The following is a 26,822-nucleotide window of genomic DNA, read 5'->3' on the forward strand; positions in this document are numbered from 1 at the left end:
ATGCAAAATTAGGCAGCTGTGGAAAACTGCGAGCGGCAGGATCCTTAAAGCCTGCCTTTCCTCCCGGCGGAGGCGGTTGGTTCGCGCAGAGCTGACGCCTAGCTCTGTTCTGCGCTGCTGGGAAGCCAAGCTGTTGATGACCGTGTTTTGCTGAACAGATGTTGCTGCCTGGCTGTTGCAGTGGAAGGGAGGTGGCAGCCAGGGAGAAGTATGTATGCGGGCATGCAGCTGTGTAGTTGAGGAGGTGCTCGGCTAGTTTTCATGCTGACTACCTTGCTTTTCTTCGGCTCTATCAAGCTGATGTGTCTAGCAGGGTTCAAGTCTGCCAGTTTTATCACAGGTGCCATATGCTCCGCAGAGGCATGTTTGTGTTGTGGATTAGTTTAGGCTTAGGCATTGTTTGGGGTTTGAAGTTGTCCTTTTTAGTTGTACTGAGTGTTTGTTCTAACAGCGACGTGAGGTTGTGTGTTCGTTGTTTCTGCGGTGTTACCCATCAGGTTAAGAGAAAATAATGTCCCTGCAGTAACTTTTAAAGAAAGCTAGACAAGCAAACTGTTAATGTTTAACCTCAGTGACAACAGTAAAACTCATTCTCAGAACTGTAAGAAATGCAGGCTTTTTTACATTCTGGTGTCATTTTTTGCTTCTAGGAAATACAGAAACCGGGAAGAGTACAATGGAAACTCTTATTGGAAAAAAAACAGACTCACAAGCATATGGTGGTGTTTATATTATATACATTTTTTGGCATAGAATATCACATACTGTGGCATCTATAAGCAGCAAACGAGGTGCTCCACAGTGTATGAACAGCTCGGCGCTGGTGCTGTCGTGTTAGCAGCTGGCGTGTGTCTGTGAGCTGCGTGAGAGGCTGCGAGGGAGCCCGAGTGCATGTGCCTCTTGTAAACGCAGAGGCCTTTTTTTTCCCTTCTTCCTTGAGCTGAGTTGTTACGGGCATTACAGGTGGAAATATTGATAGCTGTTAGCATCTGAGATTAGAAGGAGTTATTAAAAGGTGTAGTAGGATTGTGGCCATCCGATGAGAAATTGCTTTCAGTATTCTTATGCTGCTATGGTGTGCGAGGTTGTGTTTAGGGGGGGGGAAAAAAAGGCATTACAGAGGTAGTTTATCTTTGCAAGTACAGCCTAGAAACTCTCTCTCATACCTGGTCTGCAGCTATTTCTCAAGGATCCTCTCCCCAGCAGGGTGTTTTGGAAAAATCATCCTAATTTGGACACAGGCAATATACTGGCGGTTTAGAGGCACTTTGGTAAGACGTTCCTCTTTTTCGCTGTCCCCACTGCCCTTGGTGGAACAAGCTGTTCTAGTAAAAAGTTGTTTTCCTGGTGCCGGTAAGGCTGTGGCAGAGCTGCTGCTGAGAGCAGGATGTCAGCCGGGGACCGTCTCTCATCATACCTTTGCTAACCCAGCGCGTGCTCCTGGCGAGGCGGTGCGGGCTGGCCGCGCTCCGGAGCAGGGAGGCTTGTTTGGATTCGAGGCTCCCTTAACGCTGCCGGTGCCTGGAGGCACCCGTTCCTCATAGCTACCCTGTCTGTGTCCCACCGTAGCTTCTAGGCCTTGCTTACCGTGAAAAGCTTTGCTGGCGTAGCCAGAAGTACAGACAAGAAATACACTGTGGAGATGACGTTACTGTGCTGGCTAAAGCTGAGCATAAACTCCGTATTTGTGGAGAAGGCCCCTTCTCTGGCATAGTGGGGGGGAAGGGGGCAGGTGCTGCGTTGGTTGAAGAGCTCCTGCAGTGCTCTTAACAGCAGGGGCCAGGGTCCTGCTTCTTGGCCAAGACCTGGGGAACCTCCTGGAGCAGCGCGGTCTGCTTTGTCCAGCAGCTAATGCACTATTGAAAAAACCCCACCTCTCCGCTGGGGAAGGAAAGCACCCGTCTTTCTGTCCCATGGGACCACGCTTAGAAGTTATTTCCAGTAGTCCAGTCTGAAAGTGTCTTCAGTTTTACTGAATGTTAAACACTCTAATGTTGCTTTTAGAATTGCTTTTAGAATTGTCTATCTAAAGAAAAAGAAAAACACTAAAAACCTTGTGGTTTCTGTAGGCACGAAAATGAAGATGCCTTACACATGGATCATGGGCTTCATAGTAACGTCTCTTTTGGAGAAACTAGTTTTTTCCATTACTCGTGCGATGTAGTCTGACGTGATGACAGTTACTTCTCTGTTCTTGCCCGGTGTCTTTTGACAAAAATAAGTTGTACAGCTACAGTTTCTTATTTTAAGATGTTACATTGCATCTCCAGGGTCTGGTTGAAGTGGTTACGTTTGGTTCTGCTGTTTGTTTTGGGGGAGAATGGGGAGAAGGGAAAGTAGTAACTAGATGTAACACCTGGCTGTACTTTTCATTTTGTACCACGTGCCCCTTCGCTTTTTGTGTGAAAAAGTGATCTCCGCCTAAGTTTACACATGAAAAATGAAGTCTGTCATGATACTTGGAGAAGGGTGTTTTGGGGCCTGCCTCCACCAGTGCAAGACCTGCTCGGGTGGCTAGTTGTGGTTGGTCTGCTTGCAGTTTCCCCAGCTTTGCGTTTCTTAGGTATTTGATACCAGAATGCAAGCCCGCTTCTGAACTCTTTAGTCCCAGCTAAACCTACAGTTAGGTTTGGGTCTGAACTGCAAAATGCACTTGGCTGACGAACAGCGCAGGTTTGAGATGCATGCCCATCTGGAGAGGGAGCTTTGCTGCAGGATGCCTTCCCCACTGCTGTGTGGCTTGAGCAAGCTCATGGGAGGCTGGCGCATCTCCCTTCAAAACTAGTTATCTAGTTTTTAAGCTTTAAATCTTTCAGAATGTCAATTCAGAAGCGTGTGAGGTTTATATGCTTTATACGTGTGTGTGTGTTTTATACGTGTTTATTTTTGAAAGCTCATGATTTTCATTTTGTTTAAACACTGTGCATCTCTAAAATTTTTAAATATATAATGTTTTAGTTTTCAAAGTTTCTGGTTTAAGATATGATATTCTGTAACTTTCATTCTACAGATAAAAGATGCAAGAATCGCTTAGTATTTAACAGCAATGTTATCGCCATGGCAGGGTTTTGGAACACTGTTAGTCAACTGTATCCGTTTGCAAACCCCTATACATTTTGCATGGGCTGGCTTCAGCAACCTAATAGTAGGTTTGCTTTGCTTCGTTAGCTTTTGTGGACCTCCTAAGAGTAAATTCCTGGTTCCGTGGGTATTGTGTGCTACCGGTATACAAGACTATTAGTCTAGAGCCTAAGAAAGTTTTATGTAATTGCCCAAATCCTGATGGGAAAGAGGAGGAGGTAGAATTGCTTTCTGCTCTTTGTGAAAGGCTGGTCTGTGATCTGAGACGCTGTAATGATGTGATGTGGTATTCAAATGCATAGGGTTTTTTTCTGTTACATTCTGCATGAAAATCAGTTGACTCATACAATGAGGCGTTAAAAACAATAGGCTGAAAAACTTCCTGAACTGGCTGGCATGGAAAAACCTAACAATTTCATGTTTCACCTGTGGAAAAAAATACTTTTGGTCAATCAGTGAATCGAGTGCCATAGAGCTTTCATTTACAGTTCTCTACTTGTTTGTGACAAAAATGGCACCAGTTCTCCCAGCCTTTTCCGTGGAGCATGCTGATAAAGGAGTAGCCGTACGGCCGTTGCTCTTCCAGCTATAGGGAATTTTCACTGTTATCAAGCAATCAGGATAAAAATGATGTGACGTATGAAGCAGCTGGCTGAACGTCTTTCCTGCTGGGAAGATGAGGGATCCTTAAGTTAGATGGCATAATGTGATCAAAAAATAGTAAGCAAGAAAGCTGAAAGAGAAGAACATGAATGACACTATTAATGCTGTAGAAACATGTGCCAGCTAGCTGTAAAAGGTGTTGGGGTGTTTTTTCCCTAAGTTAGCTATGAAAAAAGCTTATGCTTTTTAGCATATTATTCAACAGGTCTCACTTGAAAAAAGAAAAGCTCTACTTCCTGGCCTTTCCTAGTAGGCTTCAGGTGTTTGAATCGAGCAGTTTTATAGCCTACTAGGAAATCATTAGGAACAAGGAGGAAGGGAAAGGTTACTAGTTTATGTAAACTCATTTCATGCGAAAATGAGTACTTCTGAGTACTCAGAAGTTTCACTGGAAATAGTCATACATTTCATCTACAGACTGCAGCTTTTTCTGCAAGAAAAAATTATGCTGAAACCTGGATTTTTGTCAAAGACTTCCTATGCAGATACAGGAAATTGTGCATGCAAGGCAGTGTAGCCTGTTTGGGATGAAGAATTTAAATTGGGAAAGGGGAAGAAAAAGTAAAGTTAACAGTTCTCTCCCCCCGCCGCCACCCCCCCCCCCCCCCCGGTCCTTCTAGACCAGCTTCAAACCCTTTGCGGGTAAGTGGGATGAGCTCAACCCTTGTTCTAAATGAGCTGGACATGAGACAGCCCCAAACTGGGAGCTTTGCACCTACCGTAGCACGTTGCCAAGCCAGCCTTATAGCATAGCCTTGCTAAGAGCAAACGTAGTTGTTGATTTTGGAGATGTAAACATTGCAGTATCAGTTTACATCATCTAGTTGTAGGATTTGCTCAGCGGCTTGGGCTTTTGCTTGTCTGATGTGCACTGGAAGGAAGGGGAAAGCAGCAGGGGGGGAAAGTGGTCTTGGCCCTTCTCCACCTATAAGTCACCACCTCTGCCGTTGGCCTGGTGCATCCCACCATGCACAGCTGCTTTAATATTTTAGTGAGGTGTATTTTGAGATGCTCAAGTGGAAGAAAATAGAGAGTATTAAGAATTGTGGTTTTGACTTTATTTTTTAATTTTTCCGATGCTGTTAAATTCAAGGGTGTGTTTTTATTTCTCGCTTTCTGAGGTCGTCGTCTTTGCTTGCAGGTACAAGATTTGGGAACTGAATCTTTTCCATTTTGAAATTATGCCTGTAAATAACTCGTAAATCTTCAGTCAGGTTGCAGTCACATGAAGACTTGTTTTTGTTTGCATGTGTGTAGATCTGTATGCTGCACAGTGGAAATTTTCACATGTTGTATGGACTGTGCAACACTGCCCAAGAGTGGGACCACAGGGGATGAAAAGATATAGGAGAAATTCTAAAGCTGCAGAAATTCTGAAACTAAAACTTGGCTTTTTGTACTACCTAAATTTGTGATTTAGTTTGGTCCTTAGCGATTTGGAAAGTGTGTGGTTTTTCTAAGTCAATTAAGCAAGCTGGACAAACTGGCATACAGTAGATATTTCTCTGAATCCAGGGAGCCTGTTGCTATTACTTTTTCATAGGATGTGGATGGCTGATCTAGTCTAGCACTGCATTTCATAGCCAGAACCTTCTTTCCTTAATTTTTAAATGGTTATGAAAACAGTTCGTAATTGCAATAATCTGATAATTGTAACCAAAACCTTCTCAGGCTCTGTTTTGGCAGCTGAAATGGTGTGTGTTGATTATGTTTTGCCACTTGAATAACTTGCAGGAGAATTTATCATAACAGCTTAGTAACCAATTAAATTCCATATTCACATGCTATTAAAAAAAAGTCTACCCTGTGTTGTTAATGCTGTAATGCTTGTAAAGCCAGACATGATCTGGATTAATTTTTAAACCTAATGAATATTTAGTTTGTGTTCAGCCCTTTGCTGCGGTGAATCTTGTGTCATTCTGTAGTCAAATGCAGTTATTTTAGTCCTTAATCTTAGAATTGACTTTGAATCTATGCTGTAGTTAATTTTGAAGGGTCATTTATGGAGACCATATTGTCTCAGTCCAGCATCTTGCATTTCACCTGTGGACAGGTGAACCAGGAAAATGAATTCTTTACTTCCCTGTTTCTTTTTACATCGATTAAATACCAAGTTAATGGTTTCCTTTGTTAAGATATCTTCCTTGAAAATGAACCATTCTCTCTCAGCCTAATGAAGGAAATTTACAGATGGTATTGATATAAACTATATTTATTCAAGTGTAACAGCTTTGAAGACCATTTGGTATAATAATTTGCCAAGCAAATAGTGATTTGTTTTTGTTTGTTGATGAACTGTTGAATGTTTCTTTCTTCCCCTCTAGAGAAGTCCCCGAATATACATTTACAAAACAGGGTATGAGGGCTGAAAGGGCTGAAAAACCAGGTAGCAGTCATTTGTGTTAATATGATTTTTTTAAAAGGTCTTTAATTAAGTAATGTAGTTTTCTTAGAAAGTCTTTGAACTCTCCTTTCACTCCTTCCCCTTCTCTGTCACTTTGGTGACTACATACAAATAAGAGTACAAGTGAGATGCAGGCGCTGACTAGATCCAGATCTCAAATCCTCATGACACACGGTGAGGTCTTGATGGAAACTAGGAAACCGGAGGAGGGTTGAAGCAGTTTGCGAGAGTTCAGCCTGCCAAGAGTGTGCTGGAAGCCGAGGCGGCGGTGCGATGCGCTGTGCCAGGTCTCAGCAGGGTATAAATGGAAGATGGCTTTCCAGCTGCTGCTCTGAGTTTCATGGCGTGCAGGTTTTTTTCTTCTTTGTCTCAATCAAGGCCAAATTCTAGCTTTCTGCTGCAATTCAGGTGATCTATCCACTCAGTATCGTTTGAGAGGCTTACAACATGCATATATTAGAAGGCAATGAACTACTTTAGAGAAGGGAAAGAGAAATTTTGATCAGTAGCTATTCTTAATGTTTCCTTTGGCTTTAAGCTTTCAAATCCAATTCAAGAAAGCAATCTCGTTCAAGAACGGTACTTAAGTTTGCATTCAAAATGAATTCTTGAATTGGATTTTTAGCATGGAGAATTGCTTTTGTACCTGTATGGGTACAAGCAGGTGCTTAAAATGTGTTCCCGAATCATGGCTTTAGATTGGAGAATGACTTCTCTGTGTGCGCACGACAGAGGAAGAGATGTAGGAGAGGGGATATTAATCTTCCCATTTCCTCTTTTTTTTGTTCTTTCTCTGTTGTGTGCATTTGCTGCAAGTGTCGTATTTCTAAGTAGTGCTGTGTTAAGTGAAAAAAAGAGTGAGACACAATATGCCCATTGGGGAGGATTCTAATAGTTTTTCTGGGCTGAGGTTGGATAAAAAGAAAGTTTTGGGTGGGATATGAAAACACAGGAATGGAGAGACTCTCTCTTCTTCCCCTCCTGGATTCCAGAAATATCTATGTATAACAAGTTTATTGTGTAAAACTGCTGTTATTTCCCAAGTGGATGCATGTTTAGTAACTATCACACGTAAATAACTGGATAATATTGAAAAGGTAGAGAATACATTGGGAAGTATTTGTAGAGAATTTGGGGAGATTTACTTCTGCACTAAAAAAGAAAAGAAAAAAAATACTTACTCCGAATCCTATCTAATGGTATATTTGTGTTTAGATGTCTGGCTTTCTACAGATGACTTCCCTGGACGTTACTTGGATTATTTTGGGTGTTAGCTGGTGTTGGAGTTCTCGTTGGTCATGTTTGTGGACATTTCATTAATGATTCTCAGGGACAGCGAGAGACTAAAGAGAGATGAAGCAATGCGGAGGAAGCCTGTCCACATGATGACGCAGAAAGCTGTCTGGCTCGAAGCAGGCTGTTCAAGAGGCTCACCCGGCTTGACGCCAAATATAGCACCAGACAAACGGTGTCAGGGGATGGGAAAGATCTGACAGCATATACAGAAGAATTTAAAACCCTCTACAGAAATTTGACAAGATCCTTTCTGTAGGGCATCTGCTCTGCCCTTGGAGTGCAAAGCGCAGGCCTCCTGCCTAGTGCTTCTGCTCAGGCCTCCTGCTCAGGGTGATGAGTAAAACCATAACTTGGAATTGCTTCCAGTCGAATTGCAATTAAATCGAGTTGGGGGACATACTTGGGAGGTCAGCGAGAGCTAGTGCGGATTCATTCTTGTCCTAAACTGTCTTTCACCGGCCTGAGATTGAGGACAGGGACTAAACGAGGCCATTTGATGCTACCATGAAAGTTGCAGTCAGGGCATCTGGTTTTATCAGAAAGCAGGACCTCCCTGGAGTGACCTCCCGAGTCAGGGCTGCATGGACAAAAGGTTGCGCAGGCCCAGTGAAACTCCTCCTCCTCCCTTGTGTTTCTGCAGCACCTTGGTGTAATTTTCGAGCCTTGGCCAGCAGCTTGGCACAAAACCACCACCATTATTGCCTGGGCAAACTCGACTTCCTTCGAGAGTAGTAGTCTCCCTGGGCAAAAGGATAGGCAGCTGAGAACAGTCTTGGAAGGTTATCCATCTCTTAGAAAGTTAGAAGTAGAAAAGAAACGATGCAAGTAGTGTTGAAGCCAATAAAGTAGAAGAGCGGTAATGTAATAACGAGTACTTGGACTAGTTGGCTTTTTAGCAGTTGGCCGTCAGGTTTTGCTTTGTTTAGAAAAAGGCAAGTGTGGTGTGACCATGTGTTGTGGTGGCTGGGGTGGGCATATTTTTAATACAATAAAGCTGAACTTCCTCTCCAGTTTCCCCTTGGAGGAGTTGCAGCGAACTCGTCTGTTCACTCCGGGAGCATCCTACCAAGGTTCAGGGAAAAGCATCTTCCTCCGTTGTCTCAGCCCTCCGACTTGGCCGGGGCTTCGCTGGCGCTGATCGTTTCTATGGGTTGGAATTTTGCGCGTGGCACAGATGGAGGGGGCTTTCCTTGGTGACCTCTGGTGCTCGTGGGCAGGAAACGGAGATGAGGCAGAGGACAGTGACTTGGGAAAGAGATGCAGAGCTATGCTGCAGAAAAAGAGGAAGAAACCCCTCCACACACCCCCCCCAAGAAGATAAACCTAGCCATGAATAAAGCTGGCTGCTTTGCAGTTTTGGTTTGGGGATGGGGTGGGGGGTGGAGGGAAAGTTTAAATGAACTTTAGCCTGTAAAATGGGGGGGGAAAAAAGAGCGACAAAAAACTCTCAAACAAATGGGGGGGAAAAAAGTGCGACCCGTCTATTCCGCGCGCAGGTGTCCGCTGCTGGCTCTTCCCCAGTTTCACCCCAATTCCTGGCAGGCAGAAAACTGCTCCTCTGTTAACTCCACACTGCCCAGTACGTAGCGGTGCCACCTCTCCCCTCCCGAAATCGTGGGACGCTACGTGGCAGGAGCGCGTCCCCGTTGCCCCCAGCCGCTGCCGCCCTTGGGGCTGCCTTCACGCCGCTCCTGCTTGACCGAGAGCCGCTCGCGAGGCTCTTGCGGGCCCGCGACGTTCTGCTGCTCGGTTGTTTAACGCAGCGCTTTTAGTGGGAATGTAAAACCCGATAGAAATACAAAACCGAATGGAGTAGTCTCTTAATAGCGGCGCTGTAAATGACTATCCAGCACACAGTTACTGTGCTTGGGGGGGCGGAGGGGAGGGAAGCGTATTTAATGAAACGTGCTAAACGCGTCGGTCGCCAAGAGCGGTGGTTTGTTGCCAGTGTGAGCGGCAGGCTAAGCAGGGCAAATAAAGTCTGGCGGCAGTGAGTGCTTTCGGAGGCAGAAATCACCCCGTTCTCCCGTGCCTTTGCTTTGGGCGGGACACCTCGCTTCGACCAGGACAAATACACAAAGAGCACTTAATAAGGGCAAGATACTCCTGAGGCGACCCAGGAAAAGTAGTAATCAGCCGATTTCCCAGGTATTGGCAGGTAACTGCTAGTACGAGCTAGTTTGCTGTTTCAGCGGGAAAAACACGTTGTCCCTCTGCCCCCCCTACAAAAATCACGGCTTTTGCTGTTACGTGGTTTGCAAAAACAAAAAAAAAATGCTGCCTGTTTTTAAACAGCAAAGGAGGTATGCTTAAAGGCGCCGACGTGACGGTTTTTGGCATTGCCGTAAGCCTTCCAAGGCACGTTCGTCTTTGGGAAACGGCGCCCAGGCTGGGCAGCAGCAGGTAAAAACAGATGGGCTCGGTGCTGGCCCGCGGGCAGAAACCTCGCTCGTACCCGGGGGCTGCGACAAGTTCGGTGCCCTGCGGTGCGCTCTCCTGCACGGAGCAGGGTTATCAGGAAACGTGTGCTCAGAAAGCACGCGCTGCTCGGGGAGGGAAGGTAAATATTTTGGCAGTTACCGTGCCGTTTCCCTGCGCTGCCTCAGAGCGGACGCGCCGGAGTTCATCGGGCTGCCGAGGCCCCGTTGTTGCGCCAACCTTTCTTTGAGCGCTTGGGACGGCCTGTGCTTCTGCGGGACGCCGTGTCCCGCGCCAGGCAAGCCCGTGAGGCCCGCGGGGCTCGGCGCTACCAAACCCACCGCGCTGCCCTGTGGGAGCAGGAACTAGCTTGTCACAGTGGATCTGAGCCAAAACGTCCCGTTCCCGGCGCCTGCCCACGAGTGTTGTTAGCGGTGGTGACGCCGACCGGGTCCCTGTCCCTCTGCTGGCTTCCAATGCCGAGCGAGAGACAGCAGCGTCTCTATTAGTTTCAGAAAACGTAGGGAAAATGGACTTTTTGAAATGAGAAGACTAGAAAGTTGATGAACAGGATATATTAAGAATGGAAGGAAAAAGGTACTGATAGCATTTTCTTTCAATTCTTGTCAAGAAATAGCTTTTTATTGTTGCCAATAGTGATAATAGCTTGCATAAAATGAACTGCATTTAATTTTTTTTTTTTTAAGCAGGAAATGGAGAAGATAAATGAGATACTTCAGAGCATTTTGGAGGGGCATATGCTTTGCAGGGTGCATTAGGCATGCATCAGTACCTGCCTAATGCACCCTGTCACGGATTATTGCTGTTGCAGAGTTTGAACGCTTTCCAAGCCCTTCTGAATGACAATGAGCGGCTTTGTTATATAGACATCAGGCTAATGCTTCCAACGCAGTCTGAAACTCCGACACGGAGAGGCACCCGGATGCGGAGTGCGTGCACCTCTTGATAAAATCCAACAAAAGTTGCAAGCCGTAAAAAAAATTAGCAAGTACTTCTGTGTGTAGATGGAAAGATTAGGAAATACTTCTGGAATAATTATAACCTGGCAGAGGCTACAGAAAAGCTTTTTAAGTAGGCTTTTCAGTGTACAAACAGACTTCTACAAACATCGTTAATCTCTTTCTGTTCCTACTTAGTCCTTGCTGCGCAGATAAGACTTGCCCAACCTGTTACTTGGTACATGCTGTTATATAAACGGAAAACTTAAAGAATAGGAGGCCTTTTCATTTGCTGTATGGTTTTTGGAGCCAGCTTCTTTGAAAGTATGTAATTTAGGCCTTTAATATCCCTTTAATTTTTTCTTAATCTCAAATTAGTTACAGTATTGATTTGTTCCTGTTTGAAATCAGAGCACGTTAGGATCGATGTAATCAGTTTTGATGATTTTACACCCAGACTGTGTTTCGCAAGAAATACTGTGTAAGTGCTCATGTGCCTGATGTATTGGGGAGGGGGACTGTGGGAAGTAATATATAACCGTATTTCAGAGGCAGAATGTAGTGCTTATATTTGTAAGTTTTGGGGTTTTTTTGTTTTTGGTTTTTTTTGCTTCACAGCAAATTGAACTACTGATAGCATTGGATGTGCTGTTTGTTCATCAAACAGCTTTAGATTTGCAGTCATAAGTGGAACAAATGTGAAGGCTGACGTTACATTTCTTATTAAGCTGGGCTTTATTTGTATTGAGGTCTTGGCTTTCAGTAGTACATGTTTACCCACAGCTGAGAGAGTAGCTGAGCGTAAAAAGGAGGACTCCTTAGGCTGTGTGTTAAAGTATGAGATTAAAAACTTCTAGGTTATGCAGCAGTCTCAGCGCGAGGCTAGCAAACTGTCTGGCAGCGTTTAGGAAGGGGTAAGTGAAATCAAGTTTCTGAAAAAATTGTTGTTGTTTGTTTTTTTCCAGTGATGTCTAAGGGAACAGGATTATATGCTTTGCAATGGCATGGATGCTTCCATTGTTTAGAGAGGAGAATTTTTAAAAAATAAATTGTGAGGTATGTGCACGCCTTTGTGTCGTGCAAAGTAAAATGAGGTAACGCTTACAAGTGATGTCCCCTGGGCGTGTAAAAGGTGTGGGTGTGCATCTAGGCTCTTGCGGAGGCAGGGAATGACGAGAAAGTTGAGCTGTACGTGAAATGAGGATGCTGTATCTTGTGAGTGAATATATGTGACACAACACCTGTGGACAGCCTGACAGCACAGCTGATGGACTTGTGAGCTGCCCGACAGCACAGGCAAACAAGGTCAGCGGAAAGCAAATTCCTGCAGAAACAGTGATGTATTTACTCAGCTGGATATACAGTGCTAACTGTGTGGCAAGGAGTATGGGGGAGAGATTTTAAATGCAGACACACAAAACAGCTGCTCAATAAATGTTTCGGTGTCTTTTTTTACTATCTATATATCGTGTTAGAGTTCTTATTTCGTGCAATGGAGAACAAGAGAATGTTTTTTTTAAAGTAGTATTTAGGGATGCAGTTCTGTGAAGTCAGTGAATAAAAAGCACATCAGCTTGAATAATTTTAATGGGGTCTTAAAGTAGAAAATTTATTGCATTGGACTTCCTGCACCTGTGGTAAGCATTTATGAATACTGGAAGAGCTGAGGGAGAATGACAGATTGTAAGACATGCCTCCTTGATTTACCTTCCAAGATTATTTCAAAAGGATAATTAAACATTTTTTTCTGAAATGTAACAGTCAATATCTTCTACGTATAATTTTCTTATTTTGCCGTAATCTGCTTTTTCCTTAAGACATTTCTTACTGGGACAGTTCTTTGAAAGGCTTGTCATTTTTATGGGTACCCTGGCGAAACAGTAAGCGGGTTGGGGGAACCATTGGGCTTTGCTTCATTGAGTACTTCTGTGCTAAGTAAGGAATAAAATGTTTGGACGGTTGAGTTGAAGACGTGGTAACTCTAAGCAATCATGGTTTCGTTTCCTGCAATCGGTAAGATCAAAACGTGCACATGAATGAAAATCTGGTAAGTGGTGTGAACAAATTAATGAAATATGTCTGGGAAATGAATACTTAAAAAAAAAAAAAAAAAATTCTACTTGATCTGTCTTTTTCTACCAGTACTACTTTGCAGTAGCGTTTTCACATAATCTCTAAGGTCTCCAGGATTAGCCTGTAAAAGACACTTATTTGGAGCCTATTGTCAGGAAATAGAAACCTGATTTCATTAAAGCTCTTGGTGGTTTGTCACTGCAACATCTGATTCTCTTGCTGCCTTTAAGCACGTTACCAATAAATCAATTGTACTAAACAAAAAAAGATTTTTCAAGGCAAATGCAAATGAAGAAATCAGCTAGGTCTTCCACGGGCTAGAATGTAAGTTTAATTTTCCCCTTTCCCAGATAAATGCAGAGTAGTTCATCAGAGCTGCTGAATTTCAACTGCTGAGAGGAAGAATTCACGGGGAGGTGGATGTGATGATAGGTTTCATGTAGTACATTATTGCAGAAAGCCTTCAAAATCACTAGGCAGCAGCTGACCACTTAGGTCTATTCAGATATGCTTGGTGAGGATGCAGAATTGGCAGGAGGGATGTCTTGATGAGGATGGGCACGTTCACATAACATCACACAAACGCGTTTGCGTTTCCGTTGGGGGACACCTTCTCATCGTGCCAGCGGTTGTGCACATAGTGCAAGACTATCCCTGCTCTAAAAGGCTTGCAGTTTACCGCATCGTAGCTGCCAGGTGTCTGGCCACGTATAACTGACTCGAGCAGCTCCAGAAAGACTTGGCGTGGAGATAGTGGCAGAGCTGAAGCAGTGCACTGAAAGTGCGGAGTGTCTGAGGATCTAGCGGCGCTTTACAAACCTTGAGTTTTGGCATTCTTCCACCTTTTTTACTTTGGTCTCGTCATTTTTGTGAGCTGGGTTTTGTAAGCAAACGCTTGAGTTTTATTTATCTTCGTCGCTCAGGTTGACTTAAGCAACTGCTAGAAGGGGATGATGGTTTTTATTCTGAGTGCAATATAGGTGATCAAGAGGAAAAAAAGTGGTGGGGGTGAGTGATACTGCAGCTAAGCCAGTTCCTGAGGGGGGGATTGTACCGGGTGCCATAATCCTTGTGGAGAACAGAAGCAGGTATAGACTAGGGCCTGTACTGGCTATCTTCACCTCAGGTTTTCATGTTTGTCCTGTCCTGTGTCCTCAGACAGACTAGATCAACCAGATTGCCCCCGTGCTGTTGTAGCACGGCCACGTTTGTTTGGATTCATTTGTATGTTCTTAATTCATGGCTGTCGCAAAGTACTTCTTGCTGCCGGTGTGCAGCAGGAGTAGCACAAGGTTGATTTTCGTTGATGGGAGACTGTACTGTGACCTTTGGCTTTTAAACCCATAAAAATGGGGAAAGGTCGCTTCTGATTGGGGTAAATGCAGAGCTCGATCTGTATTCGGGATGGCTTTGCACGTAAAAGGGGTAGCGTAAAAGCTGGATTTCTGCAACAGTAAAATTTATCTCAACTACAGTAAATATTTAACAAAAACAGACCATAGGTAGCATGCTTTAAGTATATTAGGAGACTGGTTACTTTTTCGGAAGGCTGTGTGCTATGACAGCAGTCCTTTTGCAACCTTGGGTTACTATGGTGCATCTGTGGTTACTTAAACACACACTTTCTCTAGTCGGATTTGATCCTAGCTCATTTCCTTTTACACTTACTTTGCATCTGTTGTGTTGTAATGTTTAGCCTGGGAGGAGCGAGATCAGCCCTAAAAGGTGACTGAGGCTCACGTAAACATGTATTTTTCAACTGTCTCTTTCTTCCTCCCCCTTATCTGAGGAGATCAAAATGAGAGTGTACATGAGAGATGATTTCTTCTGTGTATTTTGACACTTTTTGGGGCAGGTTTCACAACTTCTGGCATTCAAAAGTCACTGAAATAAGAAACCTTGGAGAAGTTTCTGTAATTTCTTTGTCTTCTCTTGTCTCCTTATTTTTTCCTTACCTCATTTTTTCATCACTTTCTATAGAGAAGCGTACGGCAGTCAGTGAGGGCTTTGTAACCTATTTCTTCAGATGCGATGTTTGGTAGAAGTCTTGGCTTTGATCTGAAGACTGGTCGCAGCTCTTGGCGAGGAGCTCTGCTGGCTTCGGGGAGGTGTGCGGACACGTGCTCCGCTTCGCAGGTGTCCGTGTGAGTAAGGCTGCTCTCCTAGCGCACGTGGCACTTTGTAAGTACACAAGCAAAGCGAAAAGGTATTAAGGAATAGCCATGTTTGTTGTAAAGGTAACTCCCAGGCTCTTAGGCGTATCTTTTCATAGCTGCTGATAATCTGTTATTCATTACCTGGGAAAGCTTGCTACTGGGGTTTAGCTCTTCATGTGAGAAGCCATCTCACGTGCATATGAAGACTTTGATCAGAAACAACCCACTCTGAGCAGTGCATTCAATGCAAAACGGACTGCCTTTTCAGTTTACAAATGCTTTCTTGCACTTGTTTTTCTTAGGACTCTCTTGGAAAAAATCTAAGCTTAGTTGTTATGTGTTGATTGTTTTACTGTGTTCTGCTGGAAAAAAGTGTTGCTTTGTTTTGTTTTTGTTATCTTAGAATGATTGAGCACATGCTATCCTGACTTTCTCAACAGAAAAGACAGCATGGTGCAAAGTAAACTCAAAATAAGCTCTTCAGGGTTGGGGGAAGGAGAGGAATGGGAGGATATAAAGCCATCTGCCAGGTGTCTACCTTCCAGTACACTGAAGAAACTTGTTTCAGTGATGTCTTTTAGCTGCTTGTCAAACTGCAACTTTCTTAGGCAGTCAAGGTGAGTTCCTAAACTAGATAATAGAAGTGGACAGTGGTGAGTTACTACAGTAAGTCCGAGCGCAGCGTTTTTTTACAGCTGGGAGGTACGTCAGGGAGAAGTTCTGTTCCCCTCTCATGCAAAGTGCTTGTCTTCACTGCCTTGACCCCACGCTGCCTGACTGGTTCTCCTCGGATGTCCTCAGTGGACAAGATGGTCCTTGGTGGATCTGTTGGGGTTTAGAGGCAGCTCTTGCTCTGTCATGGAGAGGAGACTAGATGGTGGTGTGAATGCAGGTGCTTGGCTGTTAATTCAGTGCCACATCACGTGTTTTGCAGTGTGGCTGTTCTCATTTGAGCTAAGCTAATGTGGAAAGAGTTTGCCTCAGCACAGATGAGCTGTCGGGGAGATAACATCTAAGGGTGGTCTGAATTGGCACTGAGATAATGCAAGGTGACACTGAGGCAAATTTGGAAGGAGGGTGAAGAGTTATAAATGAAAATTTGAGTGTGGTCCTCCAGTCACTGCAGTGATCAGTGGTGCTTAACGAAGGGTACGCAAGGAGGCTTCTAAAAACTGCTTCTAAATAGCTTATGGACTTGCATGCTGCGGTAGTTCTTGAAAAAGACCTTTAGAAATGGTCAGTGGATGTGGGACCTCTTGAAAGAAGACAGGATGGAGTGAGAAAAGAATGTGAATTAGCTACATAACTGGTGTGGGGAGAAGCGAGAGGCAAAGAGATGCTGTCTTTTGAAATCTGTTCTTCCTGTGCTTTGACGGTGGATGTTTTCTCTCAGAGCCTAACTTACAAGCATGCCCAAAGTTTACATTCTGGTGGAAAGGCTACACCCTCTATGTTTGTTGATAATGCCAAGGCTTTGTTTTTACTTCCAGCGGCCTTTGATCTAGGAAGGCAAGATGTAAATACCTTTGAAGGGTAAATGTCTTTTCTGTTTGTGTGATCTTTTCTACAGGCTTTTCTCCAGACGGGTCTTGGGGTGATGGTGGCTGACTCAAAGTCCCCTCCCTGTTAGAGCAGGATCTGCTCAGCAGGGAATCCCATTTCTCTGAGCAGCTGATTCACAGACAAAGCCAGGATGTAACACGCCGTCAGAGCGATCGTGGTGTGCGTTCCTCAAAATACCAGCTGAGCCGAGCCGCGTTGATGTTCTTCTGGGGAGCGCACTGTGGAGGAGCCTCTCGAGGCCCTTGCGTCCATGTGAAAATGTTTGCTCAGCTGCGTAGCAGAGGGGCGTTAATTGTGTTAGTGGCAGACTGAAGTCTCCAATTTTGGTACAAAGAGCAAAGTTTAGGAGAACTCATTCTTCACTGTTGCCTCAGTGCAAAATAACCCGAGTGATTTGTGCGTGCGTGTCTTTGTCCGGACTAGGCTAACGTTTTGATCCTTGCTGGTGAAGTGACAAGCGGCGTGGGCTCCTCTTGCTTACGCAAGCCGCTAACGTTGAAATGCAGTCTGTCGTGGTTAGGTCTGCAAAGCGGCCATCGGGCTGCTTGGTGTGCAGGTGCAGGGGGGCTGTAGGAGCCTGGCAGAGGCTCTTGCACTCGTGTGCCCTCCTAGGCTGTGAATCTGCTGGAGTTGCTCCATCAGTACTGCAGCCAAGGCACCAGCAGCTTTGTTTGAATCCTTCTTTGTAGGATGTCGAATTACTGCAATAGCACTTGAGTTTCAGATCTGTCCTCTCCTTTCCTCATTTGCCTGAAAGCACGTATGTGCCTGAAGGGCTCACAGGCAGCTGGACCACACACTTGACTGGAGGTGACGCTGCGATGTGTGCCTGATGAATGAGACTGCTGTGTACAGCATGCTTGTCTCTGAGAGAAGTGGTGGGGATTTTTCATTGCAGCTACCTGGTGATTTAAGTTTTGCACGCTTCCTCCTCTGCCTGCCACATCCAGATCAAACAAAGCCTGAAATTCATCATCCTTCCAAGGCCCTGTCTGTTCTCCTTGTAATTACACTTCGCACATCCACACCTTCTCAGAAGCCCTTCTGAGCGGATTTGCATTTAGATAGAGAATGACAACTTTCCGTGTTCCTTGCATAACTTATAATTAACACCTTTCCTGACAGCATTCTATTAACACTGGCATGCCTGCGGAGAGGGTGAAGGCTTCGATTTCTTTGGAGGCTTGATTTCTTCAGCATCCTGAGTGAGGAGACTGCCTCTTTTGGTTTGTTCAGATGCTTCAACTACAGCAACATAATTAAGTGCTGCTATTGAAGACAAATAATTAGGTGAGGATTGTATGAATTGGAACAATTTTCACATCTTTCTAAATTTCTGGAGTTGCAGCTGTATGCAGCTTTCAAGTGAAGCTGTCCCTGAGCATGAATTCCTGCTTTCTGTTTGGACTGTCCTTTCGCTGACAGCTTTTAAGTGTTTGTATGCTGTATTGTGGGCTCTCAGGGTTGCACAGGTTTGGGAGGGGCTTGTTTGGGTTATGCATTCGTAGTACTAGGCTTTTTTGCCTCTTGCAAAGAGTGCTTGTGGAAGGAGTTGCACATCTGTGGAGGCTTAGCAATGGCTGGCTTACATGTGAAAGCTCCGTTGAGAGCGGAGGGGAGGTGGAAGGAGATGTTCGGCTGCTTCAGGGAATACCAGAGCTTGGAGCGCTGGTGTTGGAAACGTTTTCGACCGAGGAGTGCCGCACCTTTTTTGAAAATACCCGAGGCCTATCTAGTGCGATATTGCTGTAACAGCCTTCCTTTGCAACTGAATAAAATTTAGATTTAAGCCTTTCAGTGATGTAGGGGAAATAAAGCATTTATTTGTTTGCTTTTTTTGAGTAGGCACAGGAAGGAAATTACTGTCGGTTTTTAAAAAAAAGATTTTTTGCAGATCATCTTTGTCCTCTTTTGAGCCATCAGTGGTTCATGGCTGACAAGCACTGCTCCAGATCCTGGGCTGTTTTTTAAGAATATAGCCATTGGGGGTTGGGGCTCAGTTCTGTGAAGTGCTTCTCATGTTTGAAGAACATCTCAGTGTTCCCAATTCCTGTTGAAGTTGCTGGGAGCTGCAGAGACTCAGCACTTCTCAGGAAGCATTAAGGCTTTCTCCTGGGAACTGCTTCATGAATAAAGTCCTATTGATGCTGAAAGGAAACTAAAACCTCATCATGGCTGGGTAATGAATATATTTTTTTAAACTTGATGACAGTGATAGGAAACAAACAAGTAGCAGGTTGAACCCAAAGGTTACTGTGGAAGAAGCAAGATGAGAGAGGATGCTTAATGTTAGGCAGGTAGAACTGAGTTTTTCTGGCAAAAACCAACTAAGCTTCTACTTGCAAAGCTGCCAGTTCCCTGCTGTCTGTCATAACACCCCAGCAATTCTCCACTTTCATTTTTTTGGTGTACCTTGAAGGGCTGTGTATTTGAACCATGAGAAGAGATGTGTTTGGCATCAGTTTTCCATATGCATTAATGAGGTTGAAGTGAAAACTGAAGCAATACTGGATGTCCTTTGAGCACTGTTTTCATTTGAAGATATTTGCCAGGAGGTTTATTTCGGTCCTCACTGGAGTGCAGATGGACTGTGAGGCTGTGGTCTCACGCTCGGCAGTCTAATGCTGCCGTCACGCAATTAGCAGGACGTGCTGGATACACTTGATGGGCTGAAAGCAAAAGCTTGAAAAACACGTCCAACTCTTACTTTTCCAATGGGAAAATACATATTTTTGGAAAGCGCATACCAAAGCTGGTTGATGAGGATGCAGAAAATAAGTCACTAACTGTACCATCTGCCGCGCTTCTGCCGTGTGCTTTCCTCCGATCATTTGTTTCTGTTCAAACTGTGTATGTTCTGTGAAATAGCGTTTGATGGTGTGAAACAGAACTTAAAAATATCCAGCAAGTCTCAACTTGATCATGGTACCATAAAGGAAAGGAGAGGTTGGGAAGAGGCATGTTTGATACCGTTTGCTGTTACCTTTCATGCCTGTGTCTCGTCTGCGTGCCTTACGGCCGCTTTGTAAGGCAAGCTGCTGGGGGAACGCGGTGTGAGAGTCGAGCGCGTCTGCGGTACGCGGGAGATTTCTGTGCCGTGCGTTTATCCAAGTTTCTTCCGAGGCTGGCGGGCTGATAACGGAATGAAACTCCATACCTCATCTTTGTAGATCTGAACCTTCCTTATGGATTGTTGGGAATTTTTCTACTGAGACTTTCAGGGCGGCAGAATTGGGGCCATGTGCAAGTAGGGAGGCTGTTACAGTGCATCCTGTGTAATTTTTGTTTAAACTTCTTTTTGGTAACGTGTCTTGACTTCGGATTAAACAAGAATGTGTGTCTTGATCTTGAGAAACGCCGATCAGCAGCTTCTCATGATAAAAAAAAGAGTCTGTTTTAATGACAAAATGGCTTTAATAAATCTGTGATTTCCTGCAGTTGTGCTAAAAGGAAATGTTCCCTCGTAATGTTTCGGAGGAAGAGGTTCTGTACGTCCCGAAGGAAGCGAAGGTTGTTTGTGCGTGTTCATTTAGCCTCCCTCCACCCCCTTCCCTGCTGCTGGAATAATTCCTTTAGACAGCCAGCAAGAGATCTCGTTACAATTAAAACTCCAGCACATTTTTATTTTCATTTCTTTCATACTTAGCATGCACGGGACAGGAGGAGAGGCTGCGTTTCTCTCCGCACCAGTCTATTTTTGAGATTGCTGTCATGGGCTGGATAGTCGCATATGAGCTTTTGCAGCTCTGCAGTAAAGATCGCAATGCCGCTGGGGGTGGCTTCAGAGCACGCTGGTATTTTGGTGGTTTCTGTTACAGACCCAAACCTGGATGATGTCGGGGTCTGGGTAGTTGCCTTGATGAACTATTTGAACCAAATTTTCTTTTACCTGGACCGGTAGGCTAGCTTCTCCAGGGCAGGTGGTTTGGAGCAAAAGTGTGTTTTACCACTTTGGTGTGCAGCAAAGCGTGATTTTTGTTTTAGGGGGTGTGCGTCTATGCGTGTACATGGTTGTCGTAGAGCTCAGAGGATCAGGAATTCATGCACTTTTGAAGATAGTCAAGACCGAAATAGTATTTCAGGACAGAAATCCCGTCTCATCTGGCTGTTTCTAGCTTGCTTGTTTGGACGTACAGGGTATGGGTTTGCCTGCTGAGACCCCCATGGAGCCCCGCAGCAGCGAGTACAGCACTCTCCACCTCTCAGTGTTGAGACTGTCGCCTGCCCCCCCGTCCTCCCCCTTTCAGGACACAGTTTCGTCAGGACCGACCCGCGCTCCGGGACTTTCTTGTTTCGGCCGGAGGGCAGTCGCCGAGCGGCAGGGCTCTCTGCCAGCTCAGCTCGTCCACTTGGTTTTCCAGCTCGCGGAGCGGGGCCCTGGGTCGCGAGCGCCGGGGGAAGTCGCCGGGCCAGGGCTCAGGGCGCGCGTGGAGGGCAGCCTCCGGGGGCCTCGCGGGCCTCGGGGCGGCAAGGCTTTCCCGCGACGGCGCCTGGCGGCCGCGGGGACCTCCTCTCCTCTTGGCACAGGCGCCCGGAGAGGCTGCCCTGACGGCAGCTCTCCCGTGGTTTCTGCCTGGCTTCCTGCTACCGAATTTGGGGAAGCGCGCGGTGTTGCGAACGGCAGTGTTTGTGTAGCCCGGCTTTTCGAGACCTTTAGAAAGCGTAAGGCCAAGCACCTCCAATCGCCAGGTTAACAGTGGACTAAAACATGGTCTCCACAGATGTTGGAGCAGCCCGTATTGAAAAACGTGGCAGTTTCAACAGACTGCAGCGACTTTTGTTCCGAGTTGAGAATGCCTCCTCGCACAGGAGAACGTAAGATCTTCTGAGATAAAACCCCTGCATGTGAGATGAAGCAGTGTGCACAGCAACTTGACACCGGAATGATAAAACACACAAATTCAAATCAGTTTATTTTTTTTGTCTTTAGCTAGTATAAGGGCCTGTGTTTAGTCCAAATTTAGAGAGAGGAGGGCTAGTTTTCGCAACCGCGTGACCAAGATGTGTAGCTACCAGGTATTTGTTCCATGATCCTTGTGCTTTTAAAAATACACTTCCTTTTGCGCCCTTGAATTGGAGAAAACCCGCTGATAATGTTGAATGGAAGTGGCTTTGGTATCTCCCAGAAAGTGAGTAAGAGAGTGGCTGGAGTTCCTTAGCAGTAAAATGGAGCGGAATGACCTCTTGACTTGATAAATGGGTAGTCAGCTGCGCATAGCCAACGGCCTGGGCCACTAGTTACCATGACAGCATTAAGTGGTCTGTAGTAATAATGCATGACTAACCTTGCAGAGCGGTGCCCGGTAGGCCTCGTACGTGTGGGAATACTCGTGGCAGCCAGCCTATTCCGGAGCAGGCCCGTTCGCCTTCTTTTAAACCGGCAGGAATTGGTCTTATGGCAGAAACTCCGTGTGCCTTCCCCTCCCCTCTGCCCCTCCTCTTTCTCCCTTCACACACTCTTTAAAAAGAATTTATTGCTGGGAAGAGAGCTTAGGGTCAAGGAAGGTTCAGGGAAAGAAAAGGTCTTTAGACGTATTACAGCTGCTGTTTTGCAGCAAGCAGCGTGCAAGATCTTTTGCGTTCGGTGCTGAGATACGTATAGGAAAGAGAGCTATTTTTATAAATATTATCGTTGCAAGAGAAATGAGTTACAGTTGTGTAGGGTTTCCCATTTGTTTTAATGTAATCACAACTTCTGAAGAAAAGAGCTCGATTGCTTTGAATTTGGATGATTGCCAGCCTAGAAATAGAAGGATATCCGTTATCCACATGGATGTAGCACAGTGTTTTAGGAGAAAGCAGTCTGCAGGGTCGTAATATGCGCCTTTAATTTTCTATTGTTGCTCTTAGTTTATAAACCGCTTCCAAGTTACGTGCCTCTCTCGTCCAAAACTGAGGTGTTGCGAGACGTTTGCAAGAAGACCTAGTGTAAGAGGAGAACGCTGTTCCATGAATACTGACAATAGATTTCATTCCAGGAGGACAAACGAGAGCAGCCCGCTAGGTTTTCCCTCGTGCTTTCAAAATGTCGGGCCGATGTCTTTTCTGCATCCTCTCTGGGAAATTTTTGCTTCTGTATGTGTATACACACGTTCTGTTTTTTCTTAATAGACTTAATATTAGTGGTAAAGGAGATGGTAGGGAGGATGAAATACACTCCTGTGGTACAAGTGGTAACATAGTATGAATGCTGGAGTTTACAGTTTCCGTTTGGATTTACAATTACCACTTGCCATTTATAAACCCTTTTATTGCCCTTTATAAATTAAATAAACTTTTTACACGAGAGGTATTTTTGAAGAGTACAGAACTTAAGCCGTACAAACCGATGCACAGCGTACAAATAAGGGTTTTCCTTTGTTTTGCAGGAGGTTCGCTCCTGTGCATCCAAGGTCAGGCCTATTTTGCGTGACTGAAGGATGCTCACTTGTTGCCCAACACAAAATCTGTTGAAACAGATAAGAGCGTTTTCATGTATTTCAGCGGGCTTTGGCTCACGCTGCTGCTCTTCCAAGTTGAAAAAAACTGAACGCAGCAAGAGCCCTCCTCTCTTGATCAGAATTTCCACTTGTTTGCTTCACAACAGAGCCTAACTACGACGTGATTCATAATCTCAGGGCTCTGCAAATCACTGAAAGGCACACGTTGCTATTCACATATTTGTGGATTATCACTGATGTTTTTCAATCTTGGTTTACTTTTGACAGTGGCCTGTTGGTGTATATTTTCCAAGAAAAATGGTAATCTGGCCGGTTTACAGCCTCCAACCCTTCTTACCCTGCAGCCATAGGAAAATATGTCAATACCAAGTTAGATTTTTGTATAGATTGACCATAAAAAAGGAGAACGCTGGTGAAAATGTGGACCCCGCACCCTGAGTGAGCCATTTGGCATATAGAAATGATACTCGGGATGTTAACTGGATCCCTCCAAAGTAGTGCATGCTTTTTTTGTTTGTTTTGAGTGATTTTGTTTGTTTTCTTTGTTTTTTGTTTTTTTGCTAAGGGAGTTGATCGATATTAGCTACCTGATAATAGAGCTAATGTGAAGGAGCGGGATAGGGGATCAGATTTTATGTTGTCGTTAAAAGCTAAACAAGCAAGAAGTAGCGAAGTCATTGCAGGATATGATGTGTTCAGTCCCTGCTTGTGATGTTGGGCTCCAACGGCATGCGGAGGCTGTTATTCTGGAAGTCCTCAGTGCTTTACAGGAATGGCCACGGCTACAGTAATGAACCTTAAAAGATCTTAAGTCTCCAGGTACTATTAGATATGCCTTAATACATAATTGGATTACAAAGCGATGTGGTATGCTGTAGTAGTGACATTAGAGTTTTTAAAAGGTAACCGAGGTTGTTACAGTGGTTGGGAGTGGATCTCTTCAGGGAAGAGAAGTCACTCTCCTGGTCTTGACAGCGTTCTCCGAGACTTGAGTTGGACCTCCTGGCTTTTGTGTCTTTCTCTGTCCTCTCCAAAACAGACAGACAATTGCCTATCTGGGAAGATGAAACAAGATTTAACAGATGGATCGGCTACTGCTTTTGTCCTTCGTATTGTTTAGATGAATATTTTAAACTGCTTTCATTTCTTAAGATCTTAAGCTTCAGCATAGAGCTCTGCCAGCTCAGCAGCTTGTCTCAGAGAGACCTAGATCTGAACCGTGCTGTAACAATCTGCGATTTGCATTAGCAAAATTTATTTTGGGGAAAGCTAGCACAATATCTGCGTGTGCTGTACTCCAGCCAACACTGTGAGTAATTTAATAAGTACTAGGGGGAAAACAAACAAAAGCAAGTACGTATACTGAGCTGATGCTTAAGGAAAGTGTGAAGCAATTTTTTTAGAAAACGAATTCCAGATTGAGATGGGATTATATCCAAACGGTGTGTCTCCTACTTTTCTTAAGTGTTGTCTTTATTATGAAACAAAAGGAAGTGTGCTGCGTGTGACTAAAATAAGTGAATATGCATTGTGGCTAAACAGCCTCGAGTTTGACTGTAATCTCAAATCCTGTCCCCTGGAATTGCCAGGAGAAGGGAGTTAAAATTAACTTAAAATGGTCTCATGTTACTTGCCAGTTTTGTGATCAGGAGTGAGGAGGGATTCAGGGGATGGCAAGAAGCTGAGTCTTCCGTATCTTTGACATTGCGTTGAATACTATAGTTAGGCTCAAAAGCGTGCTTGGTGCTAGCAGAGCTGCAAGGGCTGGGGCTGTTTCTTCGAAAGGAAAAAGATGGGGCGGGGGGCTTGGCGCTGAGCACCTGGTTGCAGTGAGAGTCTTGATTAGACCGAGCGGAGGTCCGAAGAGCTCTTTGCAGGAGAATTATATGATTTGTTAGTGGAAGATACTGACTGTAGGGGCAAGGAATCTGGAAAACGATAAAAAGGCAGGATTGTCTCCAAAGGCAGCAGTTCTGCACCTCTGGCCTCCCTGTTGGGTTGGCTTGAGTGCTTGTGCAGCCACGTGGGAGATGGACTGGGGATCGATGCGGGGCAAAGAGCTGATCCAGGTTAAATTAGCCCATCCAAAAAAAGGTTTGTTCGATGGGTGGCTTCAGCATTCCTGAACCTCGGCCGTAGTATCCCCGAGCTGTGACAGGGAGGCTTTCGAGGTCTCCGTCAGGACAAAGGCTGGCATTTCAGTGGTTAAAAAAATCGTTTGGGGCTTTTCCACACTTGTTCTTAAGGGAGTTAAAGAAAAAAAAAGTTTATATAAGAGATATTTACAGACTCATTTTTACTTCCTGGAATGTTTGGAAAATAATGTTTCATTCAGTAAAAATTTTCCAGATAACCCAAACAGAAAAGTTTAAAAAATGCTGTCAACTTGAAACACACTCCTTAAATAAAATCGCACACATGCAATTTCAAGTAATAGATATATCCAAGATTTCTTCTATTTTTTTCTTCTAGTTTTCTTTTTAATTCCTCATAATTTCTTGTCTTCTACGCTTGCCATCTCCTACATCTAGCTGCTCAAAACTTTCCCAGTACACACAGAGAAAGTGACTGACTGACTGCTTATAGATATGAAATCCTTTACATGCAAGATGACATCAAATGCGCAGAGGAAACGTTTCTCATATATGCTGCTCATGACCGAATGACTGAGTTTATCTACCTAATAAAGTGCTGATCTGTGATACCTTTTTTTTGGCTAGTTGGTTGCATCTTTTTCAAAAGTGGGGTTCGTAGTGCTTACTGGAAACTTCTTTTGCTGTGTTTGGAAACAGTTCAGCACTAACGAAGTTGGAAACTGGTTTAAAAGTGCATCAGCTAACCCCAGAATATGTTTTTAGTGTCTCTTAGTGACACAAGCACATCCTTGCTGCGTCCCTTGCCAGCAAAGGGCATCACAGTCCGAAGTTGGGTTGAGTCAGGAACCCCTCAGCAGTAGTCAGATCTCCTGGTTAACTGTTGTAACACAGTCAGTCCTCCGCCACTCCTTTAGGGATGATTAAACTTTCAGTAGATGACTGTTCGTGTGGCATCTGGGAAAGTGCCAGCGGTGGGGAAGACGTGACTCCCCGCCCCGCTTCCCCTCCAAACACTGCAGAAACTGAACGTGCTGCGAAGCCTAGAGTAGCTGTAGGTATGTGGTGGCCTGCACGGTAGAGGAGAATTAGGAGAGAAGAGGAATGCCTCGTGCTTTTTCTTCCCCCAACGTTCATAAATATTAAAGCAAAGGATTCCCTCGTTTTGCAGTAGTGCTTCGCAGAGGAGCCTTACTTTACAGGATCTGTTTTTTTCATCAAGTCTGCCTGCCGTGCGTGTGACACCGCTTTATTGCTCGTTTGACATACAGCTGATGGAGTTGAGGGTGTGTGTATGTGTTTCAGGAGGAACAGAGGGATTCTGGCCGGTGTTTTCCAGCTTCCAGAGGCCTTCTCTTTAGATAGCTTTACGTGATTGCTTTAAATGCAACTACGTGGTTTCCTAAGTAAGCAGCTTTCAAAATTTCCATTTCAATTTTTCAGTTTCCAAGCCTGTTTCTAAAGTAGGGAGAGCATCGTATGCAAGGCTGCAGCCTCTGAAAGTGGCTTTAAAATATTGGGGGGGGGGGGGGAGGTTATTGGGGTTTTTTTGGTTTTTTTCTTCATTCTTTTCACTCCCTTGTGAAGTGTTGGGGTAGAAATCAGGATGAGAAAGAGGACGGTAGTTTTCACATCTGTCATGGCAATTGGATTTGACAGCTCACGTACTTATTAAC

At 44.8% G+C, this 26,822-nt stretch overlaps 1 protein-coding gene across 6 annotated transcripts in view; it reads left to right on the top strand.

The window, feature by feature from the left end:
* The window catches only part of AFF1 (ALF transcription elongation factor 1), a 165,617-nt gene that overhangs the window by 31,317 nt on the left and 107,478 nt on the right, over window positions 1-26,822 (top strand). The window lies entirely within an intron of this gene.

The sequence above is a fragment of the Dromaius novaehollandiae genome, chromosome 4 (assembly GCF_036370855.1).
Source record: "Dromaius novaehollandiae isolate bDroNov1 chromosome 4, bDroNov1.hap1, whole genome shotgun sequence".
Lineage (NCBI taxonomy): Eukaryota > Metazoa > Chordata > Aves > Casuariiformes > Dromaiidae > Dromaius > Dromaius novaehollandiae.